The sequence below is a fragment of the Sapajus apella genome, unplaced genomic scaffold (assembly GCF_009761245.1).
Source record: "Sapajus apella isolate SASKATOON/1434 unplaced genomic scaffold, GSC_monkey_1.0 scaffold46, whole genome shotgun sequence".
Lineage (NCBI taxonomy): Eukaryota > Metazoa > Chordata > Mammalia > Primates > Cebidae > Sapajus > Sapajus apella.
Genome location: NW_022436986.1, coordinates 351,305 through 365,515, shown reverse-complemented (window position 1 = coordinate 365,515; position 14,211 = coordinate 351,305). Strand labels below are relative to the sequence as shown.

General features: G+C 39.8%; 1 long non-coding RNA gene across 2 annotated transcripts in view; it reads left to right on the top strand.

Moving 5' to 3' along the window:
* LOC116524633 overlaps positions 1–11,838 on the top strand; it is a 23,128-nt gene extending 11,290 nt beyond the window's left edge. Inside the window, exons 2-4 of one of the 2 annotated variants that reach the window (XR_004257421.1) lie at positions 1,244–1,283; positions 9,644–9,746; positions 11,570–11,838. This is a non-coding gene — a long non-coding RNA (uncharacterized LOC116524633). Of the gene's footprint in view, positions 1–1,243; positions 1,284–9,643; positions 10,026–11,569 lie in introns of those variants that run through there. The other variant, XR_004257420.1, reaches the window with a different exon arrangement.
* The last annotated feature ends 2,373 nt before the right edge of the window (positions 11,839–14,211 follow it).

The following is a 14,211-nucleotide window of genomic DNA, read 5'->3' as shown; positions in this document are numbered from 1 at the left end:
TTCCTGAGTAGCTGGGATTACAGGCACGCGCCACCATGCCCAGCTAATTTTTTGTATTTTTAGTAGAGACGGGGTTTCACCATGTTGACCAGGATGGTCTCGATCTCTTGATCTCGTGATCCACCCGCCTCGGCCTCCCAAAGTGCTGGGATTACAGGCTTGAGCCACCGCGCCCGGCCTGAATCACTTTTAATTATAAATTCCACCTTTAGATCTGTGAAAGGTAAATAAATCTCAGACCTCAAAATCACTAAGCCAAGAGGAAAGTCAAGCTGGGAACTATGTTAGGAAAACCTGCCTCTCATTTTATTCCTGAAGAAGATAACTACAAAGATAAAAAAGCTACATATCTCCCTCACAATTTGCCCAAAGGGAAATTCCTTGTGGGCCTCAAGATCTTTACTCTAAAACAGTTCTGTTGAATTTCACCCTGGCAATGTAAACTGATAGTTTATCAATATAAATCTATTAATGTAAACTGATTGGTGTGGGACAAAAAGTCATCCCTGTGAGACAAATGCATATCTGATTGCCTCCTCTGCCCTATTGTTTTTATAAAATGCAGATTCACTGAGCCAGACTAAATTGTGTATTCAGAGAAAGGCTAATCAAGGACTCAAAAGAATGCAATCTTTTGTTTCTTATCTACCTATGACCTGGAAACCTTCCTTTCCCTGCACTTTCAGTTGTCCTGGCTTTCCAGACTGAACCAATGTATATCTTAAACATATTGATTGATGCCTCACGGCTCCCTAAAATGTATAAAATCAAGCTGTACACTAACTCCCTTGGGTACACATCATCAAGGCCTCCTGAGGCTGTGTTATGGATGTATCCTTAACTTTGGCAAAATAAACTAGAAGAATTCATCAAGACCTATCTCAGATATTTTGAGTTCACAATTTGGTAACCATGAAGGGATTCTGAGTGGAGGTGCCCCTGACCTTTGAGAAATCTCCTTTTGGTGCTTAGTACCAGCTTGAGCTATCCTTATGACTCAAACCAACAGAACAATTTGCTGATGCCTGGGAGCTCCCTTCCCTCCAGAGAATCCCTGGTCTCCCCAAATTTGGTTGAGATCTAATGTTTATTTTGCTGTACAGCTTTCCTGGAATTTTACTTGCTTCCAACAAGGAAGGCAAATTTTCCCGCTTCCATGCTGATGGTGGGCAGGTAACTCCTTTCTGGAGTTTCAGTTCCCTTCCAACAAGAAAAGTGAGTTTGAGCTTTTTCCTGTTTCTAGGATGATGGAGAGCAGTCTTCAGTCTGAGCTCCGTTCCTCGGTAAGTAGCTGAATTGGGTTTTGGTCTTGGCTAAAGTTAAGATTAACAACATGCTAGTCTTAATTTCTCCTTATTGTTAGAGCGCTTAGTAATTGTATACATTGTATGATTATTTGTTTGGATAATTGTTTTTTGTTTTGTTTGTTTGTTCCTGTTTTTGTTGTTGTTTCTCTTTTTGTGGAGGCCCAATTAGGGAAAAGGATCAGGGGAAAGCAAAGAGATAAAGCAGATAGGCTATAATAGATCTGCCTTTCTTTGTGGCCCAGAACGCATAGCCCTCCTGCGCAGATAATATACATAACTCACAGTCTTCCTGCTTATCATCAAATGGTTCTATTTATCATCGAACACCTTGGCTGACAGAAAAATTGCAAATTAGCTCCTCTGCAACCTTGTCATTCTCAGTACTGCATGTAGCACTCTACAGCCCAAGAACCAGCCTGTAAAATCTCCAGCAAGTCTTTGTTTCCATGCGGTCAGCTCCTCTCTTGCTGATTCTGTTACTTGAAAGGGGTCCCAATCTAAACCCCAAGAGAGGGCTCTTGGATCTCACACAAGAAAGAATTCAGGGCTAATCCATAAAGTGAAATCAAATTTATTAGGAAAGTAAAGGAAGAAAGAATGACTACTCCAAGAATGGCTACACCACTAATTTTTATGTTTTTAGTAAAGACAGGGTTTCACCATGTTGGCCATGCTGGTCTCAAACCCCTGAGGGCTGCTGTTTGCCCATTTTTATGGTTATTTATTATTTATTTATTTATTTTTTAAGAGATGGGATCTTGCTATGTTGCCTAGGCTGGAGTGCAGTGGCTATTCACAGGTGCAATCCCACTACTGATCAGCACGGGAGTTTTGACCTGCTCTGTTTCCAACCTGGGCTGGTTCACTCCTCCATAGGCAATCTGGTGGTCCCCTGCTCCCAGGAAGTCACCATACTGATGCTGAACTTAGTTCGGACACCCAATCAGCATAGTGCACTACAGCCTAGAACTCCTGGACTCAAGTGATCCTCCAGCCTCAGCCTCCTGAGTAGCTGGGACTACAGGCATGTGCCACTGCGCAGAGGTTATTTCTTGACTATATGCTAAGCAAGGGGTAGATTATTCATGCCTCTCCTTTTTAGACCATATAAGGTAACTTATTGATGTTGCCATGGCATTTGTAAACCACCACGGCCCTGGTGGTAGTATAGCAGTGAGGACAACCAGAGGTCACTCTCATGGCCATCTTGGTTTTGGTGGGTTTTGGCTAGCTTCGGCTCCTTTATTGCAACCTGTTTTTATCAGCAAGGTCTTTATGACCTTTATCTTGTGCTATCCTCCTATGTCATCCTTTGACTTAGAATGCCTTAACCGTCTGGGAATGCAGCCCAGCAGGTCTCAACCTGATTTTACCCAGCCCCATTCAAGATGGAGTTGCTCTGGTTCATATGTCCCTGATAATTCTGCCCATTGCTTTTTTTGCAACATATTTTCATACTTTCTCTAATAAATCTGCCTTTCTTTACCGACAACAGTCTTGGTAAGTTTTTGGTTTTGTTTTGTTTTCTGAGACAGAGTCTCACTCTGTCACCCAGGCTGCAGTGCAGTGGCACGATCTCGGCTCACTGCAACCTCCTCCTCCTGGGTTCAAGCGATTCTGTTGCCTCACCCTCCTGAGTAGCTGGAATTACAGGCATATGCCACCACGCCCAACTAATTTTTGTATTTTTAGTAGAGATGGCATTTCACCATGTTGGCCATGATGGTCTAAAACTCCTCAAGTGATCTGCCAGCCTCAGGCTCCCAAAGTGCTGGGATTACAGGCATGAACAACCACACTCAGCCATGTTGGCCAGGCTGGTCTCAAACTCCTGACCTCAAGTGATCTACTTGCCTTGGCTTCCCTAAGTGCTGGAATTACAGGTGCCCAGCCTGTCTTGGTAAATTCTTTTACTCCTGCATTACTAGCCCAGATAGTCGCCACTCACCCGCGACATTTTTCCCATTGGGTTTGACCAACTCTATCCGACTTGATCAAATATGAAGGAAAGTTCCAAAGTATGAGGAACAAAGCCTCCGAATTGGCTAAATTCCCACAGCTGGGAAAAAGGTGGGGAGGGGAAGGGTGAGAAAAAAATGGCCAGGACAGCAAAAGAAAAAAAAAAGGAAGATTTTTGATTTTGACTACCTGAAGGGTTTTATTTACATAACAAGGCCACCTTTTTGCCAGCCAAGCCAAACTGAAAGAGCAGTCATTGTCGTCACACACTGTAGTTTGGTAGCTAAGGTTTTGCCGGTTTTTTTCACCACAACAGGCTGGGTTTGATTCCTAAATCAAGCCTTTTCTAGTTTGATATTTGTGTTATTTTTGAAATATCAAAAATTTGTCCTAGCTAAAATATGGTAGTGAGATTTAGAATTTTTTTTTTTTTTGAGATGAAGTCTCGCTCTGTCACCAGGTTGGACTACAGTGGTGCAATATTGGCTCACTGCAACCTTGGCATCCCGACTTCAAGCAATTCTCGTGCTTCAGCTTCCCAAGTAGCTGGGATTATAGGTGTACCCCACCATGTCCAGCTAATTTTTGTATTTTTGGTAGAGACAGGGTTTCACCATGTTGACCAGGCTGGTCTCAAACTCCTGACCTCTGGTGATCTGCTAGTGTACGCCGCCCAAAGTGCTGGGATTACAGGCATGAGCCACCACATCCAGCCAAAAAAAGTTTTTAAAGGAGCTCAGTGTTTTAAAGTCAGCTTAATTAAAAGCTAATATCCAAGCGGTGTGTGTGTGTGTTTGGCCTTTGTGGTTTTCTCTCCTAGGACCTTGTTTTGTTTTTTTCTTTTTTTTTTTTTTGTTTGAGAAAAAGTCTGTTTTTTTTCTTCTTAGTCAACTGAATTCTGTTTTCTTCATTTACTTCTGCTGTCTCTCCTTTCTCTTGCCACCCTCTGCTGCATAAGGAACCTTAAAATAGTTTCTAACAGCCTGGGATTCCTTAAAGAAAACAGAGAAGGTGCCAGACTCTCTTTTGGGAAGAAATCTCTGTTTTTTCTTATGGAACCCTAAGAGTGTAAACAGACAGGTTCATCTCAGATCTTAAACTGTTTGTTTTTATATTGTGTTACCTGATTTTTTTTTACTAAAATCATATTACAACAGAGCTACTCTTTGGTATTTAAATCAAGGAATAGTGTAGTTTAGACAGTTAGATAAATGTCTTTGTTTAAAAAAAAAAGTGTACTGTAAAAGCCTCACGTGGTCTAGCCTGATAATAATTATCTCTTTTTTGGAGACTCAAGATTCACTGTGGGTGCTGCCCAGAGCTCAAAGATCCTATTTAGAACTAGCTTTTATTTAGAAATACCTATCTAAATAAAATTGGTCTGCTTATACAATTCTATGATAGATTTCTATAATTTTTTGTTTGATTTGGCATCCATTTTTAATCTACCTTTTAACACTACCAGATTCTTTCTCTTTGTACTTTGAAATGTAAATTTCCCTATCTAATTTTTTGCCTAAGAGTTGTTCCTTTAATATGTAAATTTAGGGGTATCTAGCTGACCACTACCTAGATTAATAGGGTGCCTAGGATAAAACAGGTAATCAAGAAATTGGGAGGCAGATTTGAGAAATTTCTCCCATCCTACTGATACGGGAGAGGGTCAGGGAAGTGCTGGGTAGAGAAAGGCAGGGTCTCTGGCGAGGGCTCCATTTTTGCTGTTATGCTCACAGACCTAAGTGAGGACAGGCACTCCTGTTTTTATGCCCAAATGTTGCATTTTCCAAGACCACCCTGGCCCGTCACACTCCCATCCTGTGCCTATAAGAGATCCTATTGGGCACACACACACAGCAACTGGACGTCAAGTGGAACACACTGGCAGAAGAACACACCAACAGAATCCGGCAGGCCATTGAGAGCAGAGCAACATGGATGTGGAGGGAAATTTGGCTGAGGGCGGTCAGAGGAGAGCCTGGCCACTGAGCAGCCCAACTCCAGGGGAAGACCGCCTTCCCTCTTCATCCTCCTTCTGGCTCCCCATCCATCTGTTAAGAGCTACTTCCACCGCTCAATAAATCCTTGCACTCATTCTCCAAGACCATGTGTGATCCAATTGTTTGGGTACACTAGGGCAAGAACCCCCAGGACACAGAAGGCCCTCTGTCCTTGTGATAAGGCAGAGGGTCTAATTGAGCTGATTAACACAAGTCACCTGCTGATGGCTAAACTGAAAGAGCACAGTGTAACACATGCCCACTTGGGCTTTGGGAGCTGTAAACATTCAACCCTAGACACTGCCATGGGGTTGGAGCCCATGTCCCCACAGCCTACCCATCCCCATGCTCCCCTGGGGGTTCAAGCATGGGGGCACTGAAGAAACAAGCTACACCCCTGTTGCACACCCAAGGGTGATAAAGGAAAACTCCTCCCATTTCACTACCACTTGGCTAGCCCTGTGATTATTAAACTCTTTCTTTGCTGCAAAAAAAAGAAAAGAAAAGAATTTGCAAATCTAAAGAAGGAAAAAAGGGATCTTATGGGTCTGTAAGATCTGATTCTATGTGCTTGTGTAATACATCTATGTATTTATATGTCATGTATATGATGTTTCATTACTAAAAATATATAAAAGAACTTTAATTAATTGGCTTAAGGAAAAAAGTGCTTGAATCAAATACTTTATCAGAAAAAAATGGGACTTTAAACCAAATGCTTTTTCAAGTTCCTGTGACTTAAGTAAATCTCTAATAAATAAGCTGGTTTTTAAAATATTGGTGAAGTAGGCCGGGCGTGGTGGCTCAAGCCTGTAATCCCAGCACTTTGGGAGGCCAAGGCGGGTGGATCACGAGGTCAAGAGATCGAGACCATCCTGGTCAACATGGTGAAACCCCGTCTCTACTAAAAATACAAAAAATTAGCCGGGCATGGTGGCACGTGCCTGTAATCCCGGCTACTCAGGAGGCTGAGACAGGAGAATTGCCTGAACCCAGGAGGCGGAGGTTGCGGTGAGCCGAGATCGTGCCATTGCACTCCAGCCTGGGTAACAAGAGCGAGGCTCCGTCTCAAAAAAAATTAAAAAAAAAAAAATATTGGTGAAGTAGAAATAGAAATGGCTTCAGAATTGTCAACATACATTATTGTTTAGATTTATTGGTCAAGTGGTTTTATATTTGTCTCTGCTAGATGTCAACATTTGGCATGAATGTTATAAAGCTATGAATGTAGCCCAAAAGAGAAATGTTGTTTATGTAAAATTTGATACATAAGGCATTTAAATATTGTTTAGTTAATGAAAACAGCTAAATGCTGAGTTATTGGTAAACAAAACACCATTTATCTAACCTTAAGTTTCTTACTTAGGAAAATCTGAAATTCACAGGTTATAAAAATGGTTAACCATATGAAAAAAGGTCAACATCACTGATCATTAGAGAAATGCAAATCAAAACCTCAATGAAGCTATATGCAGTGGTTCTTGCCTGTAATCCCAGTACTTTGGGAGCCAAGGTGGGCAGATCACTGGAGGTCAGGAATTTGAGACCAGCCTGGCCAACATGGTGAAACCTCATCTCTACCAAAAATACAAAAATTAACTGGGCATGGTAGTGCGTGCCTGTAATCCCAGCTCCTCAGGAGGCTGAGGCAATAGAACTGCTTGAAACCAACCTGGGTGACAAAGTGAGACTCTGCCTCAAAACAAAACCCCAAAAACCCACAGTGAGACATCATCTCACACCAGTCAGAATGGCGATTATTAAAAAGTCCAGAAACGCCGGGCGCGGTGGCTCAAGCCTGTAATCCCAGCACTTTGGGAGGCCAAGGCGGGTGGATCACGAGGTCAAGAGATCGAGACCATCCTGGTCAACATGGTGAAACCCCGTCTCTATTAAAAATACAAAAAATTAGCTGGGCATGGTGGTGCGTGCCTGTAATCCCAGCTACTCAGGAAGCTGAGGCAGGAGAATTGCCTGAACCCAGGAGGCGGAGGTTGCGGTGAGCCGAGATCGCGCCATTGCACTCCAGCCTGGGAAACATGAGTGAAACCCCGTCCCAAAAAAAAAAAAAAAAAGTCCAGAAACAACAGATGCTGTCAAGGTTGCAGAGAAAAAGGAATGCTTTTATAATGTTGGTGGGAGTGTAAATTATGGAAGACAGTGTAGCAACTCCTCAAAGATCTAGAGGCAGAAATACCATTTGACCCAGCAATCCCATTACTGGGTATATACCCAAATGAATACAAATCATTCTCTTATAAAGATACATGCATGTGTATATTCATTGAAGCACTATTCGCAATAGCAAAGACATGGAATCAACTCAAATGCCCATCAGTGATAGACTGAATAAAGAAAATGTGGTACATACACACCATGGAATACTATGCAGCCATAGAAGGAATGAGATCATGTCCTTTGCAGGGACATGAGGGAGCTGGAAGCTGTTATCCTTAGCAAACTAACGCAAGAACAGAAAACCAAACACTGCATGTTCTCATTTATAAGTGGGAGCTGAACAATGAGAACATATGTACACATGAGAGGGAATAACACTCACTGGGGCCTCTTGGTGGGAGGGAGAGCATCAGGAAGAATAGCTATGGATGCTGGGCTTAATACCAGGGTAATGGGTTGATCTGTGCAGCAAACCACCATGACACACATTTACCTATGTAACAAACCTGCACGTCCTGCACATGTACCCTGGAAGTTAAAAGTTGAAGGAAAACAAAAAACAAATGATTAACAAGCAAATAAGTTTATTTCTGTTGCTTTTTGTTTGTTTGTTTGTTTGTTTGAGACAGAGTCTTGCTCTGTCACCCAGGCTGGAGTGCAATGGTGTGATCATAGCTCACTGCAGCCTGCAACTTCTGCCTCCCGGGTTCAAGCAATTCTTGTGCTTCAGCCTCCCAAGTAGCTGGGAATACAGGGATGCACCACTATGGCCCAGCTCATTTTTGTATTTTTGGTAGAGATGCAGTTTTGCCATGTTGGCTAGGCTGGTCTTAAACTCCTGGTCTCAAGTGATCTTCCTGCCTTGGCCTCCCAAAGTACTGGAATTACAGGCATGAGCCACTGGGCTGGCCATCAGAGAAATAACTTTAAATGATAGCTATCATAGTTTTCATAAGTAATCTGGGTAAACTACTTAAAAAAATTAATTAGGTAAATGTAATGGAATAAATGCTTGTAAATAATCTTATGTAATTTAAAATCTAAAGTTTTATTAAGTTAAATAATAGATATTCATTAAATGGGTCATTTCCTTTTTAAAAAATTATAGAAATATATTTTTCTAAAAAAAGAAATGTGTTCTTATTTAAAGAAAAATAATTTTTGCCTAATTCCAAGGTTATTTAAAAGTTATTTATGAAATAAGATACAGGTAATCAGTAAATAAGAGCAATGTAAAGTTTCAAATATAAAGAGTTGTTTTTGGCAAGACAGGGAAAATAATTTTGTGTAAGAAAGAATCTTGTGTGGTAAATTTTTTGTCCTAAAATAAAATAACTGGTTATTTAAGAAAGAGGGTTGCCTAGGATAAAACAGGAAGTCCAAGCATGTTATAAATGATTTATATCAAGTTGTCTGTAGTTAAAGGGCAACTATTTATAATAGTGTTTCTAGAGACTGGGTTTTGATCTAAAAAAATCAAACACTAAAGAATTGGTTAGAATGACAAAATTTTCTTAAGATATTGATTTACTCTTAATAAAATTACAAGAGATTTAAATTTTTTTAAGCCCAAAGTTCAACTTTTATTGCATTTTGCTGTTTTCAGCTTTCTCTCTCTCCTTTTAAAAGGCCTAAAATAATAACTCTCCTTCAACTCATTTTCAGCTCCTGTAAGTTTTTTTCCCCTTAGGTTCTAACTATTTGTTGTGGCCTCATGCTAAAAATGTTTTATCTTAAAGGTCTAAAGGAAATGTTTTCTTCTAACATAATATCCTGTGCTCTTGGCTTTAAAGTGTTCTATAAATGAAAGTTTTCACTTATGACCCAGTAAACATTCTTTCTATGTCTAATTCAAGTACTATTTTCATTAGTTTTGACTTGCAGATTATCTAAATGGATTCCCCATAGGGAACAGAAATTGTACTGCAGAAGGTCTTTTCTTTTGCCTTTTGGTAACTGGCCTAACAATCAGATTTTTATGTTTTATTGAAATAATTTCTATATTATTATTATAAGTTTTGGTTTACTTAGAATGAAATTTAAAAACATTCTAAATTAAGATTATTGCATTCATGTAACTTTCTGTATGTGCTTTTCAAATTTTTATGCCATTAAGTTACAGGGTTTGACTCTTGGGTCTAAAAAGGACACCAAGTGCTGCTAAATCTTAAACACTGACAGGAGTTAAAGCCTCATTTTCAGACCTGGTAGAAGATGCTAATCAAAATAAACTGCTTTCCTGAGACACAGGACCAGAAATGAAAAGTATTTAACTTTCTAAGACTCAAGGACTATCGTGGAAGAGGTGGGTGCATCAGATTGTAAGGGCTGATGTTGAGAGATTAAATTAGTTCAGTTTCTCTATAAACCTAACCGTTAATGTCAAAAGCTCACTGATGCAAGACCCGTATATGGCTGGTCTTCAAGCATTTTCTTAGAGCATTAGCCTACTTATTAATAAAAGGTTATACAACTTATAAAAAATTTATGGAAATTATATCTTATGGTCAAGATGACTAAAATTTTATAGATTTTGTTTATAAAAGTTTTTTTGAGACCGAGTCTTGCTCTGTTGCCCAGGTTGGAGTACAGTGGCACAATCTCAACTTACTGCAGCCTCCACCTCATGGGTTCAAACAATTCTCCTGCCTCTGCCTCCCAAATAGCTGGGACTACAGGCACATGCCACCACATCTGGCTAATTTTTGAATTTTTAGTAGAGACAGGGTTTCATTATGTTGGCTAGGCTGGTCTTGAACTCCTGACCTCAAGTGATCTACCTGCCTCGGCATCCCAAAGTCCTGGGATTACAGGCATGAGCCACCACACCCAGCCTGTTTATAAAATTTTGAAAGATTTAGTTGTCCTCATGCTGTCTTTATTAGGGTTTATTGTTTGGGAAATTAAGTCTCCTCTCAAAGAATAAAAGTTTTTTCCTTTTTGAAATCTTTCAGTTATCATTTTGGCTAAATGAATGAGTTATTTTACGATAATCCTATTTTGTGATATCAAGTGTTATATTTGACAAAGCTTCCAAAATCAAATTCTAACTTTGGTTCTAATTAATTTTTTTGATATTAGGTCCCCTGAAGTGCAAAGAAGTCATATTTGAATTATTTGATATAATAAAATCATATAGGAAGTTTTGTCACGTGAAATGGTGTTTAACCTTCTTCATATTATATTTATATAAATGTATTGTGAGTATATGTTCCAGAATTGTATGAGATTCCTGTGATTCAGATGTGTTTTAGTATATGTTATCAGTAGTAATTATGATTATTATATGAAATTGTTGTATGCCACAGAAGTAATCAGATTTTCTTGTCAATTGTGTCTATGACCGTTCCAAGAGTTTTGTCATCCACAGTTGTTTTACTTTTATCCTTTTTTTTTTCTGAGACAGGGTCTCACTCTGTCACTCAGTCTGGAGTGCAGGGGTGCCATCTTGGCTCAATGCACCTCCACCTCCCAAATTCAAGTTATTTTCCTACCTCAGCCTCCCAAGTAGCAGGGATTACAGGCATGTGCCACTATGCCTGGCTAATTTTTGTATTTTTAGTAAAGATGGGGCTTTGCCATGTTGGCCAGGCTGGAAGACTCCTGACCTCAAGTGATCTGCCCACCTCAGCCTCCCAAAGTTCTAGGATTACAGGCATGAGCCACTGCACCTGGCCTACTTTTGTCCTTTTCAAAAGATGATTTTATAATTAACTATATGACTCTGACAGGTGTTCTTGAAGGCAGGTTTCTGATAACTTTGGAGATGATGACACTAGAATAGGGGAAAAACTGCTAAGACTCCCATAGATAGCTAATGTGTTTATAAACATTGAGCAGGACTGGCGTTAATGACATGGACTAAACTAATGGAAAACTGAAAAAAAATTTTATGACTTTGTTTGAAGCATTGATCATTCTTTTGTTTCTGAGTCCAGAAAACCCCTTTTCTTTGAGTGATTTACAGCTTTTTAACAATTGGGTAAACTATATTCCCATGAGCAAAATCTGAAGCATATTATCTCTACCTGATTTCTCCAGAATTTGAAAACTATTTGCAAATATACTTAATTTATGGCAGTCTAGTTATTTGGGTAAGTTCAATAAGAATCTGTTCTTTTGTAACAGGATACAATTGAAGACACTGGTTATTTTACCAAGGATTTGATTGAAATGACATACTTTCAGATATAAATATGCTGCTTTAAGGAATCAAAGTTGGCTTACAGAGCCAATAAAAGCCCCTTGGGAAAGCTGGCCTCATGCCTTATCCACACAGTTCCTGTACAGGTTCCTGACCTGTGGTAAGTAAAGAATGTCACTTTCTGGGCCACGTGTGATACCTCATGCCTGTAATCCCAGCACTTTTGAAGGCAAGGTCAGAGGTTTGAGACCAGTTGGCCAATAGGCCAACAAAGCAAAAACCCGTCTCTACTAAAAATACAAAAATTAGCTGGGCATGGTGGCATGTGCCTGTAATTCCAGCTATTTGGGAGGCTGAGGCACAAGAATTACTTCAACCTGGGAAGCAGAGGTTGCAGTGAGCTGAGATTGCACCACTGCACTCCAGCCTGGGCAACAGAGTGAGACTTCATCTCAAAAAAAAAAAAAAAGAGCCACTTTCTGATAGGCCCAGGATCCCCAAAATATCTTGGGAATTCACCCAATTAACACAGGTATCTGCAGGCACAAGCTAGGCTCCAGGCATTGAAGTCTAATCTGAAATTCCTTATGGAATAAAGTTCCAGTAAAGCCAGTTTAAAAAAGCGCCAATATGGCAAATAATTTTTTCTTTTTATTGACAGAATCTTGCTCTGTTGCCCAGACTGGAGTACAGTGGCATGATCTGGGTTCACTGCAATCTCTGCTTCCAAGATTCAAGTGATTCTTGTGCCTCAGCCTTCTAAATAGTTGGACTACAGTAGTGTGCCACCACGTCTGGCTAGTTTTTTATTTTTAGTAGAGATGGGGTTTCTCCATGTTGCCTAGGATTCTGGCCTCAAGTGAGCCACCTGTTTCAGCCTCCCAAAGTTCTGGGATTACAGGTGTGAACCACTGCACCTGGCTGGCACATAATTATTCTTACTGACTTCATGGAAATACTCAAGTATAATAAGACTAACACTTATTTCATACATAAATTTGTCCTGTGATTTGTCTTTAGTGAAAATGGGGACTGGAGAGAGAAAATTATGCTTCAACGTGAACTATAGTGCACCTGCTATTAGATTCTAGTCTTGCCTAATGTTTTTCAATTTTTATTATTTTTTAGTTTAGGCTAAATTCTAAATTTTTTTCTTGGCTACAGGTATTCAAAATAATGTTTTGAATTATTTCAAAATATTGATATTTCAATTCAATTTGAAAATTTGAAATATTGGCAAATATTTCAGAATTATGTCAAAATATTGAATTGAATTATTTCAAAATACTTCAGAATTATTTCAAAGTATTCAAAATAATGCCTGCCTACTGTTGTATGGACTTCAGAGAAAAATGGCTCTATCTTTTCATTTGTTTTTGTTTTCTTTCTCTCTCTTTCCCTATTTTCTCTTCATAGAACATGATACTTTATAATCTGCTAAAAATGAGCTTTTCTAATAATGTGAGACCTGCCTGTCTAGAATAAATTATCCAAGCTATGAGAGATTAGAAAAACTTGAGACTGGAGACTCATTTTCTTCTAAAATGCTCTTTCTGAAAAAATTTAAAAAGAAAACAGGGGAAACCTGACAGGAAAATAAATCTCGAATTCCAAAATCACTAAGCCAAGGGGAAAGCCAAGCTGGAAACTATGTCAGGCAAACCTGCCTCCCATTTTATTTTTAAATAAGACAGCTACAAAGATTAAAAAAAACAAAACAAAACCCTCCTTCACAATTTGCCCACAAGGAAATTTCTTGTGGGCCCCAAGATGTTTACCCTAAAACGGTTCTGTTGAATTTCACCCTGGCAATGTAAACTGATAGCTTATTTTCACAGATGTGGGACAGAAAGTCATCTCTCTGTTCACCTGAGACAATTGCATATCTGATTGCTTCCTCTGCCCTATTGTTTATGTAAAAATGCAGATTCACTGAGACAGACTATTTTTTTTTTTTTTTTTTGAGTTGGAGTCTCACTCTATTGCCAAGGCTGGAGTGCAGTGGTGCAATCTCAGCTCACTGCAACCTTTGCCTCCCAGGTTCAAGTGATTCTCCTGCCTCAGCATCCTCTGTAGCTGGGACTACAGGTGCGTGCCATCATGCCTGGCTAATTTTTGTATATTTAGTAGAGACGGAGTTTTGCTATGTTGACCAGGCTGGTCTCAAACTTCTGACCTAGGATGATCCACCCGCCTCAGCCTCCCAAAGTGCTGGGATTATAGGCATTAGCCACCATGACTGGCTTTGACTAAATTGTGTGTCAGTGAAAGGCTGATCAAGGACTCAAAAGAATGCAACCTTTTATCTCTTATCTACCTATAACCTGGAAGCCCACCCCCACCTTCGCTCCTTTGAGTTGTCCCACCTTTCCTAACTGAATCAATGTACATCTTACATGTATTAATTTATGTCTCATGTCTCCCTAAAATGTATAAAGGCAAGCTGTACCCCAACCACCTTGGGCACATGTCATCAGGACCTCCTGAGACGGTGTCATGGGTGTGTCCTTAACCTTGGCAAAATGAATTTTCTAAATTGTTTGAGACCTGCCTCAGATATTTTGGGTTCGTAGGTCATTCTTTTCCTGCTGGAACTGATTGTTAAGAACTGTTAAAAGCAGTCATG